We start from the raw sequence: 23,168 nt of genomic DNA, 5'->3' as shown, positions 1-23,168 counted from the left end.
GGTGAAAGTTACTTGCACATTTTGAAGCTCATAGCACGGTTTATTGACAGAAATTTAAAACAATGTAAAATATAACCTAGTTGTGTGTAAAAAATACATAAAATGTTAAAATCATTGTAGAAACTTCAGTAATGGATATTACTAAAAACAAAACAATATCATGCAAGCCATATGAAAAATGCATTTGTTGGATAAGTCTACCTCAATATATGAGCCAAACATACCCTTAGACAACATCGACAAAAATAACCCTGCACAGCATCGATGGTAAAGAACCAAGCATACCGGCCGTTTTGCGTCATGCTCACGAGAAGGCCTTTTTCTCACAGTGATTGCATCCTCTCTCAAACAAAAGCATAAATTTCCCCACTCACTCGCTGATGAGCGCTCAATTCACAGGGAAAAACATTCTCCCCTCACTCAAGCGCCACGCTCAGCTCACTCAGCCTAGTTCGCTCCGCTCAATTCGGTGCGCGGTTCTCACCATTAATTCCATGCCATCGCGTGCCTCGCTCTCGGCGCATGGATGCTGGGCGGCATCCTTCCCCTTTTTGGCAGCACTAGTTTTTAGCACAACACGACAGCCCGACACCATTTTCCACTGGACGGTCACAGGACCACTGCCCTACATGCAGTATCCGCTTCAGTATCTGCCGTAGACGTTTGCACAACGCAGGCACGCCGTCGCTCTACGCCCGCAAAAGGTCGGAGTTTCAACACCAAAAATTACGACAAACGAACGACTTTTCTCGCCCTTCACCCATCCTCCCCTCGGGTTCCGGGTCCGGACGAGTCGATCACTCGGGTTCGCACGCTCGGCGTCCGAAAATCACGGCCGGGTCTGACGCGTAAAGTTCTCAAGGACGAATCCTTGATGGGTTTCCGTAGGCGTTTCGGTGTTTGTTTACAAGTAACATTAATGGCATCGTAGCTTACAATCACGCAGCTAGTGGAGCAGGAGGAAAAGGGAGGGGGTGGTGGAAGGAAGAAAAACTGGTGGCAAAAAAAAACAGTTAGAAAGCAGAAAGTAAGAGATAAGCAAACGGGAGACAGCGTAAGTGTAAGTGATATGCCGGTTTTTTTTTGTGGTGTGACATACAGGCCAACCATGGAAGCAATGTCAACATACTGACGGGTGAAATATTGGTGGATGTTTGCACCTAGGGTTCCGGGTTTTCCTTCAATTAGTGGACGTAACGATTTGTAGCTGCAGCAATTTAAGGAGCAGTCCAAAGAAGTTGAGTGTAAAATACTCAATCCGTTTACAAAGCTAGTAAGTAGCAAGCCACAATCAAGCTGAAAAGCTTTTTGTTTTGTTTTAGTTTATTTATATTTATATACGTTAATTTAAACTGTCAAGCAATACGGCCTTTTTGGACCGTTACTCCTGAATAAAAAAAAAATTAAACTGTCATCATTTGATGTCTTTTCTATGCTTAAGCATATAAACCATACCTTGAATATCTCCAAATATCCTTCCAGGAATGCATGGTTCTGTTATATCCTCAAAAAACGACCGTTCTGTTAATAAAGAAAACTCTGCAAAACCTGGGCAAAAAAAACACCTACAATGAATACCATATTGAGCTAAAAATAAATCCCAAAACCGAGCCCGAATCAGTCAAATGATTTGCTCAAATGATGGGTTTTATTCTCCACCGTCCTAGCTAACCGTCCTGGGGACGCGTGGGCTCATTTAATTTGCCATGTAAAGCAACCGATCGAACCCCATTTTCTGAGCGCCACACACACGCACACACGCTCGACTGTGTGCCTCGCACCGGAAATATAATCCCAACCGCACCCGTCGAGTCCTTTCCGAGGGGTCAATGTTATTTATTTTTTTGTCCCCCTGTCCCCGGTGCGCCATTGACGGGAGGGGAAATTGGTACATGCAAATATTCGTATCTCGCCCGGACAATCTGCCGCGTCTGTAAGCGAGCGATCTAAAGCTAAAGCTTCTTTTTGTTACCCTTCCCAAGCCCTTGCCCTGTTGTTGCTGTCATGTTTTTGCCTCTAACTCTGCAACCCGGCCAGTGGGGTAGCTTTCATGTTTGAATGCATGTGAAATGTTACGACCCCGACGTTTCATCTTCACACACCCATTCCGTCTCCCATGCATCCCCGGGTAAATTGGGTCACACCGGTTTGGATTCCATTGACAAATGAGATGATCATGACCAGCGACGACGATGATGGTGTTGGTTGATCCCTTTCGTTTTTGGTGTCCTCCATGTGTGTGTGTGCAAAGGAAGGTGGTGAGGAGGAGGGAGTTAGTGTAGTGAACGAAAATAAATTGCTGTTACGTGAATCGATTAACCATAATATGGACTCATCGTCCCGTATAACCCTTTCCGTTGTCGAAGATCCGGCCCTGCTTATCGCTTTCTCCGCTCATTCTTTCTCTTCCCATCCCCCATTCAATCGCTTTGAATGCACACACACACACACACGGACATGGAAGGTTTATTATTCGCACCGTGTGCCTTGTGCCTATCACGATAAGGCCCCAGTAATAACTACCTACTGGGACTGGCGAGCAACAAAAGGTCTTTAATTTCGTACAGACTAATGTGAATTTATCATCGCACAGCAGACGACCTTCCGGTTCCGGCCCTGCTCCTCCGCCCTCGAAAGCGATTACTTGTTGGCATATTGTGACCGTTATCATGTTCCACAGACGGTTATTGTGTGTATGTGTTTGTTGGGCACTATCGATTACAACGGAAAGGTTAAGCAATAAGCGACTAATGCTTTAAAAAGAAGTGAAATAATTCAAATGGTTTCTTGAAGTTCAATACCTATTAGATTCAAATAAGGAAATACTATTCAAAAACAGACTCTAACGCTTGATTGCTCTATTTAAAGGATTGTTTCATACCTCAACCCTCATCCATCTGCTCCCATCGATCGCTAAACGGTATTGTGCTTTCTATTGCGTATCGAAAACTAACCAGCAGAGCGAACGGAAATGGTGTGCTTTTTTGTTTTCACATTCATCCCACCCTCTGCCTTTTTTTCTGCCGTCAACGCGTTTTCCACCGAGCGCAATAAATGCCCGCAAGTGTGGACAGCCACTTCATCGCAGTCAGCTTCTTGTCGGTCGGTGTCGGGCAGGGCTGCCGTGCTACGACCGGAACACTCACAAAAGACAGAGCTGTCAAAAAGTGCAAACCATCCTGGCTGGTTTTGGGTTTTTTTGTTTGTGTTTTGTTTGCACCGCTGTTCGATCGCCGAACAGTTTTTACTGTTGATACGTTTTTCACCCAACTGCCAGTCGAATGGCAGTTATCGATGGTGTTCGACGAGGGGTTGTTGCTGCTTCTTCCATTCCATTCGCTCGCATCCTGAGACCTTCACATACAACGCACAGCGGCACTAACGTCACATGTGATCAGTTAGTTGGAGGAGTTTTTTTTGCGCTCTATTTTTTCCTCCTTTTCCGTTTAATCAGGATGCTTTGGCGAATGGTGCTTTTGCGAGCTTTTTTCGTTTGAAATTAGTTTGCCGTTTTTTTTGCATGGCAATTGCACAAGGGGAACGAAACTTCAGTTTTACTAATTCAAGCGAATTGCGAACGTAAAAAATGACTCTTTTTCGTGGAATAGTGAGATCTTCGTGATCAATCGTGATGTTTGCATCAAATGAACGATGGGGTTTTTCCGTGATATGACAGATGTTTACCTCTACAGCTCCTGTTTCGCAATCAATATACATTATAATTGACCTATTTGACATTCACACGTTCGACGTTACACTAAGATACGTCTAAATCCTGTAGCTACCTTTCCAACAGTTTATCCAATGAAGTGCTCTTTACATTTCCTGGCACTGCTCTTTGATTCTAACAAAAATGTTTACTCTCGAACATTTTCATACACCCGAGGGTGCGAGATGAGGGTTGCAATCGATCAAAGAGGACGATTGAAAGAATTGATTGTGGGTTTAGAGCTCTAATTTCAGTTCCATTTCAGTTTGAATGTCTATTTGATTATCGTTTTTTTATAGAACAGCGAAGAGGATATAAATATTTTGATTATTTTAAAAGCAATCAACAACTTTATGATGAAAAAAGGAAAATAATTTGACTTAATGTGTACATTTCGATACTTTTGGAAAAAAATGATTTTGTACACAAAAAGATACAGGAATATCAATGGTTCTCTGCCTCAAAAGAGTTCCAGAGTTAGTAGCTAAGACCAATGGTTGAGCGCAAAAGGATAGAAGCTTCTCTACCTCGACGACACACGAAAGCTTCCAATAAATACCATCACCATTGCCAGTAAGCTGCTGAATCCAGCCACCAATCCTATTGAATCCGCCTTTAATGAAGCGAAACATGTAGCTGCACAGGAAACGATTGTAACAAGCAACCCAGAACCAACACACAAACACAATCAGATCCCTGCGCAGGAAGCGATGTGTCCAATAAATTTCAGTTTCGTTTTCCTTTTTGCGCTTTCCAGCAAGCTTTCCCGGAACAACAACAAAAAACAAACCTCACCCCCTCGTGCTAATGCCCCCACACACTTCTTTGCACAACCAATACACACACACGTACACAGCGAGCATCTGACGACAGGGCGGATATTTGATTAAACTCAACAGCTTGATGTGATTAAAAAGCGTAGTGCCTGGTATCCTAGCCATGGAAGCACCGAGCTCCGAACCCATCGACGCCATCGCCAACGGAAACAGGATGTGGCGGTGTGGCGGTGTGGCGTTAAACTTAAGAAACCACCGACTTTGACTTCCTTTCGCCGTAGCGCCGAATGTCGAGAATGTCGAATTGATTGTTTATAATTAATTTTCAACTCTGTGCCCCGGAGTTGCGAGTTGGAGAAAAGCGATGGCGGAGGAACGGCGTCACTGCTTGCGGAGTAATTTACACACTTTTACTAATCGTGTGATCGATGCGGCTCCGGCCGAGACTAATGTTACCGTTTTAAATTATACGCTGTTGTGGTGGGGGGGGGGGGGAGGGTTTTGTGCTAAAAATGGGAAATGCTGTCATTATTGCGGTGTGTCGTGGAAACGTGTTGCCCCGGGGGAACAAATGTATCAGATTTGTATAGATAAGTGATTAGAGGAAAACAAGTTTGTTCGGGATGCAAAACGGAACGCTCTATCAGATTTGGGTTTGAATTGAATTTTAGAATGAATGATAAAGCATCTGCAGTGAACTAACAAACACACAACCCAACTAGATGTCCCTATCTCTGCGGCCATTTTTCATGCCTCGTATACAATACAGATAACCAAAGGGAGGATGTATCTCCGATGGGAGGATTCTAATTGAATGACTTTCTAGCTTTGAAGCTACCATTTGTCGAAGTAAGTGGCATCCATTTATCTTTTAATTAAATCATTTCAATCGCAGCCATATGCAGTACATGAGAGCGATTGTCCTGCAAGCAGTGCAAGGGTTAGTAGCATTATGCTTTTATAGTACAAATGTGAACTTCACTAATAAAAAGCTTCTCAAAACGTACTGCAAAACACTCATCGTAACGTTCTTGTACGAATGCTTCTCAGTTCAAATTAGCAATAACATATTTCTCTAAAATAGCAAAAACCCTTACTACTTCTTTACTATCTGAAACATTGTTTTTGTAGCAAAATAATTGTACTTCATGTATGCACTCCACTTCTCCAAGCATCTCACTTAAGGAAAAGTAACAATAAAAAAACCGGACCAGCAATATCTCCAACTTGCCCTATCAAATCCCTAGACTGTTTTTCGTCTACACAAACGTTTTTTTATCGTTCCGAACAAGAATTCCGATACGGAACACTTTTGGGGAGACAGCAATAAACAGTGCTTATTTACATCTACACCCTAACCCATGGTCATGTCCATCCCTGCCCCACTTTACGGCTCTGTGACACACTGTTTAACTTTTTCATCGAGCACGACCTCGAGTGGTGCCTCGGAATGTGCCCTGCAGTTGCCAGCAAAAAAGCAAAAAGGGATACAAGAGAACAACCAGCAGCCAGGCGGATGTTTTTGGTTTTTGCTAAGCCGAGCAACGGTGTCACTAACAAATGGTGGTCCATTCCCCCCGGGGAGATGCTATTTTCGATGTTGACTTTTGAGGAATTGATTGAGGGAGAAGGATATTTAGCAATGCGAAAACATCTCACAAATGGATGGGTGTTATTTGGGATGGAGAAAGGGTAACATTTATTGCTTTAGTGCAGTAATAAAGATCAAAAAGCTTGTGCCAAATGGTGTCAACTGTAAGTAGTGCTAACGAAAGACACTTGAACTTTCAAACACAATTTTCAAAAGAGAAAGCTTGAAATAGTTGTTAATAGCTATCAAAGGCAGTAATTTTAAATAGTTTCAAGTGTTTTTACTCTTTCTATCATTGCACCTTCACTATATTATGAATCAGTTTCCTGTACAACGATCACTCAAAGGCTATAAATTGAGCGTAAATGCAATTCATGTTGCAATCGTCAACAGCTTTCACACTTCCGTTCTGTAACGCTTTGGGAGATATAACCCCACGTACACTTGACTATCACTATCATGAAGGCCAGCTTTTTGGCTCCATTTACTCCACTGCTTCGTCCAGCTGCTGGTCATCCAGTGAATTTAAAAAAAAACCCGGTGCTTAAAAGTTGAAAAACTGCCGAAATTCCCATCCCCGAGCACGCTCTCGAGCAATTACTTCAGCGAAATACTTCATTGAAAAGCGCAGAGCGAAACATGATATTTATCCGGTAAGCGGAAGTTTTTTTTCAGGTCTACAATACCTCACGTTTGAAAGAATGAAAGGATGCTCGATCACAAGAATATTTTGGAAATGTTTTCAGCCATAAGAAGGGGTCATGGTTGTGCGAATAAAAGTTTTTTTTAATAAATATTTTTTTCGTGCGTTGCAATGTTTTGAGTAGAGCTGATGGCACTTGTGCTGCAAGTGAGATATGCATTGAAATTCATGAAAATAGTGGCTGATCTCTTACGTTTATGTTTTTTTTTGTTGAGGCTTTTTTTGTACCGAGTTTTTAATTTTTCACCTATTATTGCCTTACTAGTAGTATACATCCAATGATCATAGCGAAATCATACAGCATACGATGTCTATAGCAAAATTCGTTTATGTTAGAATACCCTACGGTAAAAAATTTGTTCATTTTTCCCACGATAACATAGTACTTTTTACGCAAAATCGGTGCAAAATTTTGCATACGTGCCGTGCGAAAAATTCCCACCTGCAAATAACGAATGCAGCCCTTAGCTACGATCCAAATCCAGGCCATAGTTACGCCAGTGACAGGCATCATAAACGTTCCAACCAAATTCCATACCTCACGGTTACATCACAACCACCTCCACAAAACAAAGGGTAAAACCAAACGAGAAAGAAAAAGCAACGCCAACAAGCGTCACGTCCGTTCACGCCCTGTCTCAATACGCATAATCCTGTCCGTGAGCGATGTCGTGTGCGCGAATGTTCGACCTCCAAAACGATGTCGTATCGCCCCCGCCATCAACCCGGCCCGATTGCCCTGGTTGCAAGCCAAAAATTTCCATTTAAGCGATTTTTATCACGCCCCAGTGACAAACATCAATCAATTTTGATCAAGCTTAACACCGATAAACGGCCTGATCGCACGTCACTATGCCATAAACAAAAAAAAAAAGGTTATGTCTCAGGGTGTCACAGAGCGTCCGTTTTTTTGTTTCGCACAGGGGGATTTTTTGTGTGTGTTATTGTCATACCGTGCGATTTTCTTGCCGCGTAGAACATGCGCATCATTTCATTATGCCTTTCTCTTCGCAATATTTGTTTTTTCCTGGAATGCAAAAGTTGTTCCCATATTTTTTTTGTTTTGGTTTTTGTGTGTGTGTATCCATCGATCCTTGACAATATTGTGAAAGGTTTGGCATTTCGCTTTCGACGTACGCTGCTCTAAAGAGAAGCAAACAGAGAGCAGATACAAAAGAAGATGGTCTTCCCGGCATTCGCTTTTCTCACTGCAACCGAAACCAGAAAAGGATGCTGACACGTAATGCCTGCCGTCCTTCCTCTAACGATCGAATAAATCGCAGTCAATCGTAGCCTCGCGCGTCTCGTGTGTCTCGGGTGTTTCCTTAGCGGGGAGCGTTTTGTCACGGGGAGCAACCGATTTGCGATTGACATCGCCCAGGAATGTTGGCACGCCACGCCACGCTAATAGAGGCCAAGCGCTAACGGAACGGCATGCCCGAAACGAAATACCAAACCGATGATGCTGAGCAGAAGCGGCAAAGGCGTAGGGTTGTCCCCGTTAGCTGACATTCAAGCATGTCCGGTGGAACACATACGAACAGGCCGATCGTTGCAACATTGTTTTGTTTCATGAAAAAGCGTGTACAAAAACAGGCACATTCACTGCAGCATTCTTACATGCTTAGGATCGCTTAGCGAACGAGCGTGTAGCATTTGAATGGTGAGTCAGACAGGATGACACGGTTTTCGAACATACCATCATTTTCATTCATTTTGTTGTCCTTAGGCTCAAAGGAAATAGAAAGGAAGGCGTAAGGAAATGTCGTTCGATCAAACATCAATCAAACGATCCAATATCGCGTAAAATGACAGTGAGTTGGACAACCCATGTCTTTAATGTGGCTTTCTGACTGACAAGCTTTTCTCAATACTTTTTCTTTGTATGGCAGCCCCTCTTTAAACCTTTCGCAGCTAGAGCGATATTTACCTACATAGTTCCCCATCTGTAGCTGCATATTTTCCATCATTAATCATTCAACAACTTGCGGGCACACTTGTTGGTCAAATTATTATCATACCTCTTTATCGCACCTACACAAACACAGCGTTCCCGACCGTTCTGTCTACATGGAAAAAGCTATTTGTCTCCGGTTCAGTGATTTCCTTTTCCGTACCACAGGTGCACCACCAACGCTCGTTAAACAATGGCTAAACCCTCGTGTGTAACTAATTAAATCTCATCAATCTTCATTTCATGATTTGCTAAGCTTATTTCGCAGCTCTTTCTCTCCTTCTCGTTCCCACCTGGCGCATACAAGGCAGCTTTCCCTTAGCTTTGTGGTTCTCGCAAAGCTCACAAGATATCCTGTGAGCTGTGGAGTTAGAGTTTTGTTGTTGAAATCTAGCTGCAAATCGAATTACACTAAAGGTGTACTAGACCGAATTCTACTAAAAACACGCTCTGACACTGATCCATTGCGAGAAGCATGGAGGTGATTTCTGTTTATGTTGAAGCCCTCTAGGAAAGACAGCTTGCTAATCGACGTAATCGAATGTCCTTGGTACAACTCGAGAATAGACAGACCGAAGAGAAATCTCCCCGTGTGTGAGTTGCATCCTCACGATAAGCTCGATGACTCTCAATTTAAACATGCTGTTCGGCATTCTATAACACTGACCTCAGTCAGTCAGACTGAGATGAATGTTTTAATTGTATTGCTTCTGGAAAGTTGGGTCATCCAATTCAAATATGATCAAACATAATCGTTTACTATTGAATGTATCAATGCTTGCCAAAGGTCCTTTAATAACCGGAAAATGCCCGAGATAATTCAAATTGTTGTTACCTGTAAATCCATTTAATCCATTTAATTTAAATCTCTTTTGCTTTGCTTCCCACTTTCCCTAATTGGTACTTAACATCAATTACAAAGGGAAGTAATTCCAATTTCTCGCAACGACATCATAATCGGATGCAATCGTTGGTATTGTAATCGAACATCCTGGAATACAAAATCAAACACACATTACTGACGCAAATCAAACACTACGAGTTAAAGCTAATAATTTAAATCGTAAAAATTAAACAAACATTTCTGTCAACCAACCTGTTTATCCTTACTAAAACAGCTTTTCGATTTTTATCGTGCTAAATTAATGCTCTTCTCCACCAAACCACTCCATACTAAATCCCCTTTAGCACTTCATTTCAACTATAACAATAATAGTTATGCAAATTCCACCCCAAATGCTTCCGCCGGTTCGTTTACACCTCGGTTCGCAATAAAAAGCCCTACATCACACTAATTCCAAACCAAACGCTGCCGCTCAGCTCGTGCACACATTTCTCCTCGTGTCTGCAACCGTTCTCCGGCTGTAATCAGAACGCCAACCGACACTACCGAGCATGGGATGGCAATGGTAAAATGGTTTAAACCGGGGTTTTCCTTCCCGTTTTGCCTTTATGGAGCAGCTCTTGTTAAATTACCTCCACAGCAAGATTACCCAAAACACACGGCAATTATCTTGCGCGGAGGTCAACGAGCAGACAGCAGAAGAGCGAGGCGTCTGGAAAGTAATCGGAACGGGTCAAAGAGCGTTGCTCATTAATGCATAATTTAGTGCATAATATGCAAACCGAGGGTACCAAGGTTAATGCTTGTTGACACGTTTGGTTGTGTGAAAATGATTGAAATTTCATTTTGTGCAGGAGATGTCCTTGTTTTTAAAAACAATTCATGTCGCGTCTTAAGCTTACTTTAAAAAATAATTAAAACCACTTTTTACTACTGCTTGGCTTGCTGTTAACCGATAAAAGGGTTGTGAAAAAGGATTTTTTCTTCAAATTATTGTCCTTCCACTCGCATTCACAAGCCGTAGTTAAAGCTCATAAATACAGAATGTTGCTTTATTCTTGTTTCTCCCATTTAAAGCTTTACCCTTGCCCGAACTGCTTCGATGCGATGCGGTGATTGTTGTGAGAGAACCTCCCGTCGTCTGTTTTTGTATTTCGATCAGCACCGTTTGTAAAGCCCCAACCGTCGTCGTTGTCGTCACGTGATACCCTACGGGTAAACTTTAACTGGGTCATCCGTGGCAGAGTCGGTAAACAATTCGTGCGTTGTGTTGAATTTTAATAGCACCACTTGAACGTTAAGCAAATTGATCGATTTTTCGAGAAACTTTTGTCCGGAAAGTTGCTACCAATAGGGTGCGCAGGGTGGTTTCGGCAATGGATGGAAAGGCGGTAAAGAGGATGTGCTTCGCATATTTGGATCATCATCAATTATCCACCGAATGTTAGAAGTCTTATCAATAAAGCATTGAAGTTGCAGCTGGTAAAAAGTGGCTCATCAACCATCCGCGCAGAGTAGAGATAATAATCAATAGATGTACAGCTACCATCAAAAGACACACAACGGGTGCTTTGTTTGATATATAGCTATTTTTCATTTATCATTATATTGAAATCGGTACCAAGTTTATTCTGCCCGTTCCCTTGCTCAACACGATAACTGCTACTTAGACCCTTTTGCTTACTTTATTGATTTCCTGTCTCGGTGGGAAAACAAATCCCTATATCAACCGCTGCCGCAGTGGACCTTTTGGCCTTTGGCAGCGCCTACGCGAAAGGTTAAATGGCTTCCTTCAAACCATGCAACCCCCATGCACGGCAACCTGTTAGCAATCTTGGCCACGGTACAAGCAACATCGTGGCTCGTCACGCAAATATCCTTCCTTTTTCGCCGGTTCGTTAGTCACGCAAACGCGAACGCCTTTTTTAATGAAACGATCGCTACAACCATCATCCGAACACTCTCTCCGTTTGGGTTGGGTTTGGAGGATAGGCCGGAAATTGTTTTCGTTGCGATCGAGCTGGATGGATCAACCGATTTCCGGGGAAAGAGCAAGACTCGACCGGTGGCAACTGGTGGCTGTCGGTTTGAAGTAATTGATTTTTTTTCGTTTTGATGTAGAATGTTCTCGCGATTGTTGGCCGGCAAGCCAACACATTTCATTGTTTCCGTTCATGTGCGCAAAGACAGGAAGCAGGAAATCACAACACAGCTCGACTACGTCGGTCGCTGTGAAGCTAAAAGGTGTTTAGCGTAATTTGTAATAACTGCTCATGCATTGCAGCTCGATGATGAGTGAAATTAGTTTCCACCATCAATCAGCAGGAGGTTGGCCGGATCTGCCGGATGGTGCAGAAAAGATTCTATTGCTTCCTGGGCTGATAAGGGATGAGAAAAGGCTATGTCAAAATGGTTGCCATTCTTTCCGATTTTAGGATTTCGCGAGATTTAGATCGTTAAAGTAGTGCCGTTTCCAATAGACTAAAGAATATAAACTGAAAACTAATACTTAATAAAAAAAGGATTTCAATGTTGTTCAGAATTCCAGCCTTTTCTCATCCATAGAAAAGCGTGACATGCAAAAAGTTAGCAAGAAAACCATTTAGTTCATTTATTGGAGCTTTAATTTATTTTCTTCTAATTCTACCCTTTTTCCGGCCAATGCCACTCACATTCACCGTCGATGCAAATGTTTAGTCAGCAGGCAAATGCATGGTGTTGTTTTTAATTTTCTCCAAGCTTCTCTCCTGCTGTGTCATGTATAATCGTTGTTAAAAAGTAGCTCAAACCCAAACAAACAATAGTTGCATGAATTGAAAATGAAGTAGACCAAAAAAGGAGCAAAAACAACAACATTCATTTACGTACAGTCGAACATATTGAATGCCTAATGAACCCGGAATGCTGCACATGAAACCTCGCACAAGGCTGAATTTAAATTTAGGTCACTTGCTTTGCATTAATTTGGATTCGAAGTGAAATCAATTAAGGTGGAGAGCAATTTATTCGGCAGGCTTTCTCTCCCGATGCAGCAAAACATACAGGAGCAGTACATTCGACTCGTACATTGAATACAGATTCGTTAGAAATAGTGACACATTTAAATATTTCATTACCGATATGCTCCGTACATGCAAACTAATGGGTAATGAAAAATACGAATTTAATAAACGCAAACAATGTACAATCCCCTCGGCAAAGGAGCTTCATACAAGACATTTACTCACGCCACAAGGACGGAACGTACTTTCCCGTACGTGAATGCTTCATTATTGCGAACTAGAATGGCTCCTTCAGGACTTTAGGCGAATAGGGCAATAAAGTTCTCCAGGGAACTTCTCGGAAAGGAAGGCATCTCCCCACAACATTGCCTACCGATCGTTGCTAGTGCCTACAGAACATTGCCTCTATAAGGCTAGTGCTAGCGTGATAATCAAACGGGCAAATTACTTTCTCGGGGAAAAAAATCGATTCAACCGTTCGAAATAGGGTGCGATGATGAAACCTCGGGGTCATATAATATTGTTTCTTCGTTACGTTATTTGGTGCAAAGTATACTCACACGCACGCCGATGGGTCTACGAGCAGCAGACGCCCGTCTTACGGGGTATTTCTCGGGATGCGAGGTTCCAGGAACGCACTAGCTAATAATGGAATTACTTTCTTGAGCCTCAGTCGATTCATAAGAGGGTAACATTGTGTACCTAAATAATACCAGAGCCTTACTAAGAGCCCATTTTGTTTGCTTTAATGTAACGCGTACAAGTCCATTTAACCGCAAATATTACAGTAATAATTCAATATTCCTTACCTTAAAGCACCTGAGCCCTTTAGTACAGAAAACTTTATTAACTCACAGACAGTTTCGGTTTCACAGTCAATAAACTTGCTCGGGCTTGAGTTTCTTTTTGTTTGTGCTGCCGTACTTTTTAACACCATGTTTCATGCACTCATCGTTCACGGGGCGATAGTAGTATCGTCTGCTAACTTTGATCCATCCTTTACTGCCACACCATGAAGTAAATTGATCAAAGTCTGCACGAACACTGCATCAGAATCTCGCTCATCCTTGCCTGTCTGTGTCTTCTCTTCCCCCAGATTCACACCATCATCATTTCACGCGAAGCCGTTTCGCCAGATTCTTCTTCCGCAGACGCTACGTACAGCAAACACCTTCCAGATGCCGCACGACTCTCCACTATAAGCCATGCGGCTGCAGGCAAGCCGACTATCATCCGACCTTCATCGATACATTGCGCCGCAACGGATCGGATCATCCACGTGTACGACTTGCACGATGACGGTAAGCTGGGATGAGGTGGAGGATTTTTTTGTTGTTGCCAGCTCACATTTTGCAGAGCATTCTACCAACACAGCCGGGTGCGCTCAGAATAGTGCGGGGGGTAATATTTGCGTCGTGCTAAGTCTTGTGCAAAATTTCATCAAACAGCATGCGGATGCGGCTTATGAAATACTTGGGGGAATGGAATTTATTTGATTAACAATTTTGTTCGAAAATGCCTGCAGTGTGCTGGGCCGATTGGTACGGGATGATGAAGTCAAGCTTGAAGCTGGTATCAATTGCGTTTAATGTCTTAGATAACTTCAGCCATCTTTAATTAAGCTTTATTTTATTTGAATCATTTTTCTACGACTCAAATACTCTATGTTATGTTCCATGATATTAAACAAGGTTTAGTTTGAAATGTAGCTTCATTCGCCTTTCTATTGACTCTAAATAACCGGGACGTTGCACGTAACACACTGTTTACCACTTGTTAGTACGCAAAAGGCATAGCTACATGATTTCCTGCACCTCAGCACTCAACTCAAGCTTAGCCGAGCCTCACACGATGCATCCTTTCAAGTGTGTGCCCGTTCACGTCCCTGTTGACGAGGCTGAAGTGCTCCGGCTGAAAGCGGAAAAGGTTCTCCTTTGCCTACTTTTGTCTGCTCGTGTCCTTAGAGAGTTTGTTTCCGCGTGTTCCCTACACTCTACAGGACAGTCATCGAGTTGCGCTTTCTTTCGCGCTGAAAAGCCGCGGCCAAGCTGCTAGCTGCTTATGCCGAGTATGAGTGGCTGCTGCTTGGCTTGGGATGCCGATAAAGAGCACAACTAGCGCTCTGTCACTAGAACTGACTGACGGCACGAGTACGGCTACTTGATACCGTGTACACTTTTGTGCACTGTATAATTGAAACAATGTGATGGAGTGGTTTGTTTGTGTGCAGAGTGCAACTCGTTGAAGCTATTTCTAGCACAACAACATATCTTTCAGTTTGTATGGAAAAATAGTTTTTTTTCTGGTTTGAGTATGGTAATTAAACATAAAAGACTGATTTGCTACCACGAAACCACTAACTTGACAGATATGATTCTTCCCAGCAAAACATACAAAATAAAACCGAGCCACATTTCCAACCCTTCCTAAGCCTAAGCCTTGCTTTTTCTTTTCCCTGTCAGCCGAGAGAGCAATTCGTCCCAGCAAGCGCACTCAAGCTGCAGCTGCAACTACGCAAATTAGCGTACGCTCCATGAGCACGTTTGCTCATTTGTATTTCCGTCCGCCCTGTCCCGCGTGGCAGAAATTCATTGAGGGATTATATTATTCCCCCCCCTCCCCCCTTTTTCGATGCCACATGCAACATGCACTCATGTGCAGCAGTGCACCACAGACACGAGGCAGACGCCAGGCCGAGTAGGCGCATGCGGTGAACTTTGTGTGGCAAACCGCAGAAAGAAAGTTCCACTCATTGCCGCGGCCCCCATGGGCAAAGAAGCGAAGCCTGAAGCAGGATATCTGTGCTTACCGAACCGCATTAGAACCCGCAAAACTACATAATGAAACGGGGCGGGCAAGTTGGGTGGACAACAGGGGGGGGGGGGGGGCAAATAAACATGGCTTCCGGGCTGGGCGAGTCTGGGAAACGGCGACACATACACCGAGGGGAGCAATGAGAAGTTGCAACAGACAAGGTTTAGAGTTGCAGCAACAGGAAAAGCTGGGGAGGTCGTACGAAGGATATATATCGCCACCGAAGCCTTTGCCCTTGCAAAAGCCTTAAAGCTTGTTTTTATTTTCCAGTTTTGTTTGTTTGTTGTTGCTGCTGCTGCCACTACCGTTGCACTGGCTGGTGGAGGACGATAATGAAAAGCTAATGACATGAGGCTGTGCATAAGAGCAGAAAGCTGCAGCAGCAGGAAGCAGGAACGTTCTGGCCGGATGTAGACATTATACTGTCGCACAGGAAACCACACTTGGGATTGAAATCTCCTGCCGACGTCACCGGTTTGGCTGTGAGTGCCACTGCTACTGCAGCGGCAATGTTATTTAATTCTTGCCCTACACTTGCCAGCAACACACACACACACACAGACTCCTACTTCTATCGATAGGCGGACAATGGCATAAAGAAACAGCGTCCCTTGCCTTACTTCCCAGAATACTAATTGCATGTTCAAGTTTAACTGCAACTGCATATGTCCTTCCGAAACGCCCTGCCTCCGGGGATGCTCGAAACATACGGCAAAAGATCCTCCAGCAGTTGTTTTGACATCTCAAAAGCACAGCAAGAAAGCATTGGGCCTCCGCCTTGAAGCTTGTTCCCAGCACTGGACCACACAGCTCACCAGCAAAACAACGGCAACAATGTTGCGCAAGGCACTTCATAACTTTTCTCGCACAGCAAAAACCGTCCCGACCGTTTGACTCTCTGTGTGTGAGTGTGTTTTGTTTTTGTCCGGCAGCAACCAACTAGAAATCGGAAACAATTTCAAGCTAAATTTCATTCCCTCTGTTTTATTCTCTCGCTCTTTTCGAATCCTCCACTCCGGCAGTAGCAGTCCACAACGGGACTTCCACACAATCTGATCAAAGAACGCAATAATTGTTTCATCATTTCATTGCACAAATTTAACCACTTTTCGATCGTTCGGTCGTAAAACAAACCGGCCAGTGGAGTGGCTGTGTGTGTGTGTGTGTCGGTGTGTGTGCCACGGTCTGGCCGCAGAAGTTGTGCCGCCGGCTCTCGAGCAGCAATTATGTTGCGCTTCACTTTGCCGACTAATGGTATGCTGTTTTATGTTGCTGATTTCTTGCAAGATTTGTTCGATTCGCTTCCACCGATGTATTGATGCACTCACAGGGAGCAGCGGGGACTGATTTTAGAGTCCATTTATTTCGCTTTTCTCCCCCCCCCCCCCCCTACCCAGAGCAACCCGCGTGCAGGGAGGGGGAGAAGTCATCGACAATTGATGAGACTTTAAAACGTCAAACTCGATCATATAATAAATTGTTATTGCATTTTAAGAGAGCTTTCAATGAACTTCTTCTTCAACGTTAGGATCTAATTGAGCGCAGACAAATGGCAAGGGTGAGTTATTGATTTAAGAGTCCTCCGCTGTTTTAGTGTTGTGCCTTGTTGTTGCTGCTCGGGAAGCTCTGGAAGCAATTTCATTTGTAAAGAAGTTTCAAGCCCGTCCGTTGAGAGCACACTTCATCAGGTCCCAATTGTGTGGCATTCTTGTTTCGGAAACCGAGCCGGCAATTATTATCCTCGGAAACGTATTTCAGCGCTAAAGCACGAACCCTCCAGCAGCACCGTTTAACTGTGGCCAAAACAGAGAAGGCCATCGTACCGTGTTGGTGGATCCTATTTAGACTGCTGATCCAATGCTCCTTTCATCCAGCCGGGCTGTGACTGCTGCGTGTTCGCACCCCAGAACGGAAAGAAAGCACGACACCGGCCCAAGAACAAAGGGCAAGCACATTAAGCACATCCTTCGGGTTGCGCTTCCCCGGTTTGTGCGGGAGTCTTGACGCGCGTCTCTAAGCAGCAAAGAGAACCCATCTGCAAAGCTGACCGAAAGCAACCCCCGTGGAACACTTCAATGGCGAACGCGTTACTCCCTGCTTTCCTTTTGGGTCCAGTTTCCAGTGTCCTCTCTCTCTCTCTCTCTCTCTCTCTCTCTCTCTCTCTCTCTCTCTCTCTCTCTTTGATTGTGTGTTTGTATGCCACTTCGTCAATGCTCATTCTCACATGCGTGTCAAAGGCCAGCACCTAACACACAACAGTCCTGGGAGGAAATGGAATTAGCAGACGGATGGGTCCGTAGGACATGGGACATGCGACAGCACACGCAGCAGCTTGCTGCTTGCATTCATCATCGTCAGCGAGCAAACGTGATGCTGAAGCACGATGAATACCGTACGCCACACGCTGAATGATGCTGCACAAACTGTGTGTCCGCTTGCAAGACACCGTGTGCCATCCGTGTTGCCGCCTTGCCATCCTGTTCTTTTTTTACTTGTTTCTCGTTTCTTTGCGATGATGTGATGCGGACAGAATGAAGGATGCCTTTTGAGAGGTTCAGTGCCCCCGCCTACATTGAGCGGAACCTTTTCGACGGTGGGTGACATTTGCACCAAGCTGTGTAAAAAGGAACCCCTCATCGTGATGTCATTTGAGGCGCACACTTAAAGGGCGAGGAGCTGGGTCGTGATTAACACTTAGCTGAAACAATATAAACTGCACACGGCACATGGTAGGAGCAGACGTTGGCAAGTTGTTGAATGTGAATGGTAGTTGGGTTTGGATGCAGCAGTAGCAGCTCAAAGCATCAGCTCACCCGCATTAATCCCAATAGAAGAAGCAGGCGCTGGGTGGAATGAGTTCAGCTGGAATGAAGCACATGCAAAGGAATTCCATCTACTTCAGTTCATACCCCATAAAGACACACTTCTAATGTACACTTTATATGTCTGCGGATTGGAAGCTATAATGCAAAGAGCATCAGTAAAGATTAAGACTACAAACTACGCTCCAAAAAACAACAGCAACTTGAAAACCCTTCCAAAAATATCAACTTTATGATAAATTGCTCAACCTTCCGGCAGTATTGGAAAGGAGCAGGGATATGCTCAGATTGAAATGTTAAGACACTGGCGTGTGCGTGCGTGCTAGCCCTATCTCTTTAACACCAGTTGCCATTTGGAAGCAGCCAGTTTTCTGCCCGACAAACTTGCAGCAACTCCCATTTCTCTACCCCAAAATGGCCATCATGCTCAAATATTTATCGTAGTTTTATGTTAAACATATCGGCGAGAATGATTTATGTAGGCATCATTTGCTCCCGAGCAGTAAGCTATCAACTCGTATGTTTACATATTCACAAGAGAAGGAGCGGGTATCTTCTGTGTGTGTTTTTTTGGGGGCATCACAGTTCCTAAAAGCATCCCCGGAAAGCTAACCCAGTATTAACGAACCACACGAGCTCGAGGGGAGAAAACTTAAGAGTTACCAAATCTCTTACATTTCTAGTTGTGTGTGTGTGTGTGTGGGGCTGGGCTGTAGTAATAAAAGCTTCTCCCTATGCTTTATGGCAGAGTGTTTGATGATAGGGTTATCTTTCTACGAATATTGAGCCGGCTCCTGAGTGTGTAGTAAGGGAGAAGTCGATTTAAAGCGAAGGAAACTTACACAACGGAAGCAGGGAGTACTTTGGGAGTGCTGAAAGGGCTAGGGATAGGATGACTCTTTTCACAAGTCGTGTAGAAATGCATGTGGGTTACTGGCAAGAGATAGGAGAAAAATAATAATGCAAACGATGGCCCGACGGGAATAGAATTATTGCAAATGAAACACCAGCATAATCTTACTTCCTTTATAGTTCATCATTCCCAGGAAATTACAGTGACGCTTCTTCTCTGAAAAGGGCTTCATCGAAAGTGTCATTGGCTAATATTTGCACTGTCTTTAGATGTGTAATATTAAGCTTTAAGTTTCCAGTCCTGCTCGGCACAACTTAAAGCAACCAACCGCCAACGTATTTCAGTAGCTGCTTTTCTCTTTCTTCGTGACTTAAAAAATCCATTTGTACCAACCAGCTAATCCAACAAAACCAGCAATAAACTAGAAAAAGAAAAGAAAGCAAACAAACGAATATCATGCTCAGAAGTTCAAACGGAAGCGAATGATTACATGCAAGCGATGGGACTGTGTGTGTAATGTTTCCCTTTTGCTTTAAATTTACTGCAAAACCGCATCCGACCAGCACCGACACCACCGGGTAGAGCAAAGCCATCGCCTTAAGGTACAGCAACAGCAACACGGTACCGAAACTTTCCCCATTACCGGTCCCCGTTCTGGGCTTTCATCGGGATCTCTGTATGTGTGTCTGCAAGATCAAAAACAATCCTAACCACATAACAAAAAAACCTCAAAGCCGCTCGAGCAAGCAACCGCAACCGTCCTGCTCATGTATAGCATGTGAGACAATAGGGTTGTGTCAGTGCAGACAGTTCAAGGATATGCAACAGTTTCGAAGGTTTCGAAGCCTTACTAGCATTGAAAGAGAAAAATCAACTACACAATCTTGATCCAAATTACGTGTCAATGATTGTGGACAAAAGCTTTATGCTTGAATACTTCTACAGTAAATGTCAGCAACTTTTAAGCCATATTTATTGTTGGGCAATATGGTATCATTTGAACTATGACAAGAAAGAGGGGGGAAAATAATTCCACACAATGGCATGTAAATCATGTAGCTTGAAGCATAAAAAGAAGGATTTTCTATACATCAACAGTTCCATCATAAAGCTACAAACTGGTGCATTTAATTACCTTTTCGCAGAATTCGTACACACACCACCATAATAATTAATTTGTGACCTAGCATTAAATTCCTCGAAATGCTGATAACAATCCAGAAAATCAAAGTAACTCTTCCGCAAACGAGCCACATGGACACCGCAAAGGGGTAGACAAAAAGTCAACAGTACACTGCATAACTGCGACCCACAAAGTCCCAGTTGCAATTGTTATTACGCATGAGGCAATAGAGGAGAAAAAATACAAAAATGCACCGTGGACAGCTACAACCAGGGCGACAAACTGGGTAAACATTAAATAGACTGTTGAGTGAAATAAGCTCTCCATTACAATGAAGGTTGAAACTCATCAGAACTACGTGCTGACTTTTTTTTGTGATTGCTGCAAAGTTGCGTGCCTTCACAGCAACGTACAACAGACACACAATATGTATACACACACAAAGCACGGAACGGTACAACGAAAATTGAAATGTTGATAACGTAGTCAGCCGAGTCAACCAAATCAACCGTCCCATCTCTAGAGTACTATGTTCTGCAGTAGCAGCAGCGGTAGCAGCACCATTTTTGATGTCTTTTTAGTTTTTCGCTGTTCTTCGCTTCGCTGTCAGCTAGTTGTGTCAGCTCTTCTTCGCTTTCAATCGATCAGCAACGAGTGGAGCAGTCGTTGCTGTTTGCCGACGAAACACAACGTTTTGAGGACCATTTGGAAGGCAAACGCTGCAGCTGCTGGAGCTACAACCATCGGGACGTAGTGCATTAGTGACATACGATTTCGGACATAAAGGACAATCGGTGCAACAAAAAGACAGAGCGAAAGGATCTATTGGCTATGAATGTTCAAGGAGACACGTTGAGGGCATTTGTTGAGAAGGATACGCTTCGCGAAAGATGAAAGTGAAGTGTTTTATTTCCATACCATATTAAACTTTTTTTTTTCTATAAATTTCATACTGTTACTGTAAACCTTTAACTACAAAGAACATATTTCTTTTATTCTAAAAAACTTATAAGCTTCTTTTAACTTTAAAAAAAACTATCCATAAAATACCTTATTTCACACGCTTCACTACTTTTACGTCGGTCGATCGCAGTATTGCTAGAAGCTATGAGCAAGAGCACATCGAACGAAAGGAATTTCATTACCGGGAAGCCAAAACCTTTCAGGTCCAATTTCCGCTCGAAACGCAATGTGGAGCTTCCGCTCTTTTTCCTCCCACTCCCCATCGGGACCATTGTCTGCTCCATGACGCTTCCTACGGTAATAAGTGACACTATCGCCCGTACCAGCTCTCAGCGGCGTGGAAAATGAAATTAAACGCTATAAAAATATTCTTTTAAAGCAACTAATTTACTTCTTACCGCGACCGGTTCGGTCCAGCGGTCCTTTGTAAGCCATCACATTATGGCACAGTGTCGTCTTGTGTCTGAACAACTAATAACTTAATTAAAGCTAGCCGGTCACTCTTTGCTGGAATGATTTTGCTTTTTGGTTTTGGTTCCGCCAACCGGTAACCATTTCCCCGTTTGTTGGCGGAAAGGCCTGGAGGCGCGGTACCCGGTTTTCTACGAAAGACAACTTCCTGCACATGTCTTGCTGTTTGTCTTTACAAAATAAAGGACCACCGGAAGGATAGCGTTACATTGGCCAAACCCCTTACGCCATTGCTTGACGTTCGTTGGTTGGCAGATTGTAGCGTACGCCCGAAACGCTCCACTATCTATTGGCAAATAGTGCAGCGGGGGAAAAGTTTTCCACGCTGTGTATGAGAGGGACTGTGTGTGTGATGTGGATTCGACTCTATTTGCACAAAAAGCAGCGCAGTGGTAAGTTCTTCTTCCGCGGTTTTGTTGGGTTTGTGTCGCTTGGCCACACGGGAGCCTTGATATGAGAAACCACCGGGACGACGTGACGTGTTCCCGTTCTGGGAAGACGCGCACATCAGTGACACTCCACATATGGATGGGAAAGTCTGGGCTGGGATGCCACCGAATGCCACAGTGGTCCGTGCCCAGCGCTTGCATCGTTGGTTGTGCCCTGGTGTAACTCTGCTGGGCGTTGTTTAGAGCACGATTACGCCGCTAGCAACCGGATAATACCGTGGGAAATGTATGAAGCTACCACTCGGCAGCGAACGGCCGTACTACCCCGGCGGGCGGGTGTTGATTTTATGTTGCCATTTACTTGTTTCTTTTTTTACTTCGTTTCCGCTCCGCTTTTCCAATCCAATAAGCTGCCCTGTTTTCATTGCCATTTTTCCCAGGGGCCAGATCAATACGTTTGCACAGGGACGCTACTAATGCGACGACGTTACAGGAGAGTGTGTGTGTGTCTGTGTGGGTAAGAATCCATTGAAAGGACACTTCAACTTTGCTTTTCCAAGAATGTGGCAAGGAAAAAGCTAATGCACGTGAACAGGAAATAAAAGGCTCTCATCCGTCCCTGCAAACTTCACAAGCCAACCAAAGACTCAACCAGAGAATTCGTACTAAGCAGTATAAAGGTAGGACATTGAAGACATTGGAACTTCAGGAATTGTAAAGACTTTAAATGCAATTCCTAACATTAAGAATGTATGAACGTCACAAGTTCAAAAATAGCTCTCCTTCGAAGCAAGAAGCTTTGGGTGTAGCTTTTATATTTATTTCCAACCTGAGGCCTTACAAAACGAGCCCAACTTCGCTAGAACTCGAACGATTTCCCACGAAAGAACCAACGTATGCAAACTTGTTACACAGCTGGAAAGCAGAAAATAAAACAACGATTCTATGTCGTGTATAATCTCCAGTTTGGGAGGCTTTCTTCGAGCCGTGTCCATGTACATGTTTCTTTGCCCACCCTTCAGCAGAGGACCTGCTGTGTCTCGGTTTCGCCCGTAATGATGCAGCTTTTTTGATTTATGGGTGCAATTGTTCTCCCGCTCACATCGCTTCTTTAGCCTGGCATTAAGGTTTAACATAAATACCCTAATGCTTCT

At 43.8% G+C, this 23,168-nt stretch overlaps 1 protein-coding gene across 4 annotated transcripts in view; it reads left to right on the top strand.

The window, feature by feature from the left end:
- Positions 1 to 622: 622 nt before the first annotated feature.
- Positions 623 to 23,168, top strand: part of LOC4576286 (uncharacterized) — a 42,894-nt gene continuing 20,348 nt past the window's right edge. The window contains exons 1-3 of one of the 4 annotated variants that reach the window (XM_061646961.1): positions 623 to 1,027; positions 1,102 to 1,273; positions 13,676 to 13,880. The gene's annotated coding sequence lies outside the window, so the exon portion shown is untranslated. Of the gene's footprint in view, positions 1,274 to 13,675; positions 13,881 to 22,454; positions 22,695 to 23,168 lie in introns of all 4 variants that reach the window. The other 3 variants (XM_061646960.1, XM_061646962.1, XM_001237744.2) reach the window with 3 other exon arrangements.

Source organism: Anopheles gambiae, chromosome 2, assembly GCF_943734735.2.
Source record: "Anopheles gambiae chromosome 2, idAnoGambNW_F1_1, whole genome shotgun sequence".
NCBI lineage: Eukaryota > Metazoa > Arthropoda > Insecta > Diptera > Culicidae > Anopheles > Anopheles gambiae.
This window is presented reverse-complemented; position numbering and strand designations above follow the sequence as displayed.